Below are 3,130 nucleotides of genomic sequence, written 5' to 3' on the forward strand. Positions count from 1 at the left end.
AATGTCCTTAAATCTAAAAAATTTTTTTTTTACTATTTATTATTGTAATCAATCCTCTCTAGCTTTACTTCTAAATTTAATGCCAAGTCTACCTTATGTGGGTGAATCTGAAACTGACCATGTGTTAAATATAACAAATGGCCTATCCTCTTGATGACACAGAAGACCAGCAGAAACCTAAAGGTTCCTCTACCAAGATCTTCTATTCTAAAAATATGTAATATTAAATAGCGATTTCTTCTTCTTAAACAAGTATATAAAGAAGTAAATGAAAAGTGAACCAAATAAACAAAATAAAGTCAGGAATAGGTTATACTATAATGGGGAGATGATTCTTCAAAGATTAGAAAGAATAGCCACAGGGTGTATTGAATGGGATCCTTCATTAAGATATGTGAAGAAATTTTTATGCTCTTCCCCAGTATGACATGTCATCTGAGATATGGACATTTTAGTGGTCTTACATACAGAAAATTGCTTTCAAGTTCTAATCATACCTGTATATAGACCTTTGACCTTGAACAAACAACACCACCTTAGGAATTTATGTAAAAAGAGTATTAGTTCCAGCTACATTACTGTGCTGGTGTGAGGATCAGATAATATAATAAGTGCATAAGAGCTTTATAAACTGGGAGACATTTTCACAATAGTAAAATACATGCATTTAGTATTAAATGCTCATGTTAGTAATAAGATATGTTTTTGTATTTGTTTTTATCCTAGAAATTATTTGTATGAATAGGGATTTCTCTGACCTTCCATTTCTACATTAACCAAACCAACTAGCCACTTCTCTTTGTTGTCTTCTTTTCCAATATGTGCAAATATCTTCAGTTAAGGCTTGTAGCCTAGGGGCCATTCAATCTTATTAAATTGACTTTACATATTACTGAAGGAATCAACTGTGCTAAAATCCAAAGTTATTATTTCACTCTCCAGGGTCTATATATTATTCCCCTTATTTCCAAGTCATTTAAGAAGAACCTCATTGTTATGACTCCCTTCATCCCTCACACAACCAAATAAATATGTTCAAAGAAGAAAATGTCAGCTTGCCTATTACACCACCATCCACTTCCTCTCCAGGGTGGAAATTCACCTACACTTGTCTTTTGAAAAACCTGAAGGACCTCCCTCAGGCACTGAATAGCAGCCTAAAAATAGTCTTCCCCCAAAATCGGAAAGTCCCTGAGTAATAGCAAGGTATACATTACAAAGACCTCTAGAAGTTAGTCTCCAAAGGTTAAAAATAAAGTTTTAAGAAGTCGTGATAAAGAAACTAAGCTTAAGTTTTTGAATTCTCCTAACGTTCTCCTAACTTTGCTCAAGATATTTCAAAATGACAAAACTTTTCATGAATACTGTAGAAGTAGGAACATATTGACCAATGTATATTTCTGAGTGTCTTCTATATGCCAGTTTTTGTAGCAAATGAGCAAGATTAAGTTAAGGCCATGATCATAGCTCAAGAAATTTATATCTATGGTATAAGACAAAAGAAATAAACCAACAATTATAATACAGGATGAAAAGCACTTTTGAAAAGCAAAAATAGTGACTAGCCCTTCTGCTTATTCTAACCCCTTGCGGGGAACTCAATCCTCAGCAGCAGCAGGGAGTAAAAAAATGTAATCCAGGCAGTGGACTTCATTCTTTTCCTGTCTTTGGGCTTTCTTCCATCTAACATGGCACCATTCGAAACAACAAATTCAAAGACATTTTTACCCTGGTTATACTGACATCAGCAGAAAAGACCTGTAATATTCCTAAAATTTCCCAGATCATATGGTCCATTCAACCATTTACTTAACACCTGAGATTATCTTTTTTTGACTCATGCTGTGTGCACCTCACAAAATCCTTCAAAATTATGTCCTTTAATTAGATAGAGCTAGTTAGATCACTGTTTTTTCAGCCTCTTACTAGAGCTGTTTACATTTGTTTTTTCCTCCCTTATAACATCATTAAAATGAGGAGGGGCCAGAGAAATGAGGGGAAAAACCTATACATTTCTGTCTTCATGAGAGTCTCTGCTTCCTTAGGTTGAGTCTAACACTGCCCTTAGCTCATCTGATATGCATGGCCACAAAATTGTAAGCATGTAATAATCTTACCCTCCACATTTTTGTTTTTCCAAGTGTTCATCAAAAATTCACTGACTTAACATATTCAATTTTTACATCAAATACATTTTCCTCTCCTTGTATAATAAATTTATTTTTTGACCAATTCTACCATTGTAAGGGATTGTGGGAAATGAAGGCGAAACACCTACCTTAGTCCAGAAGGACTTCCAAAAGAGATGATAGCCGAGACAAGTATGGAAAGATGCATAAAAACTAGCTAGTTAGGAAAAGAAAGGGGCATCCAGGCAGACAGATAGCAACAAGGACAAGACCCGGAAGCATGGAAAAACATAACTCTTTTAGGAAAGCACAAGTTTTGTAGAAATGAAGCATCTGGGGAATTTAAGAGAAGGCATAAAACAAACCCAGTGGTCAGCTGATAAAGAGAACTTGAAGAATGGGTCCAGCTGTTTCTGTCTACTAATCACCACAGAAGCAATGAATATGTATTTTTTGTCTGCTACTGCAACCCCTAGAACAGGTTATGGCACATGGTAGGAATTATATTTAATGAATGTGTGAATGAATGAACAAATGAATATAAGTTGGCCTTTATGTATAACAGTCTTACATGGAACACTGTCGGTACAGTCATCCTATCAAGGGAACTCAGAATTAAAGATAAGAAACAATTAGTGCTAGTACGTATTCAGATAACATATGTCACTTTGCTCAAAATGCTTCTCACCAAGGCTGGGTATGTAGCTAGAAAGAGGTCCACAACTGTGGTTGAATACTGGGATCTCCTGAGGAGCCTTTAAAAATCTTAAAGCCCAGTTCGAAATTAAATCAGAATCTCTGGAGGTGGAATTCAGCAGTAGTATTTTAAAGTCTCCAAATGATTCCAATGTGCAGCCACAGCTGAAAACTTCTGCCCTTGTGCATCAGTACCATCAAAGGTTACAACAGAGGTGTATATCCTCTGGGGATTTTTTTTGTTTTTTTCAAAAAACTGCATGCCTAGTCTCAATACCTGATTAGTAGGAGTAGGAAGGATTCCT

This window comes from Pteropus alecto, unplaced genomic scaffold (genome assembly GCF_000325575.1).
Source record: "Pteropus alecto unplaced genomic scaffold, ASM32557v1 scaffold92, whole genome shotgun sequence".
Classification (NCBI taxonomy): Eukaryota; Metazoa; Chordata; class Mammalia; order Chiroptera; family Pteropodidae; genus Pteropus; species Pteropus alecto.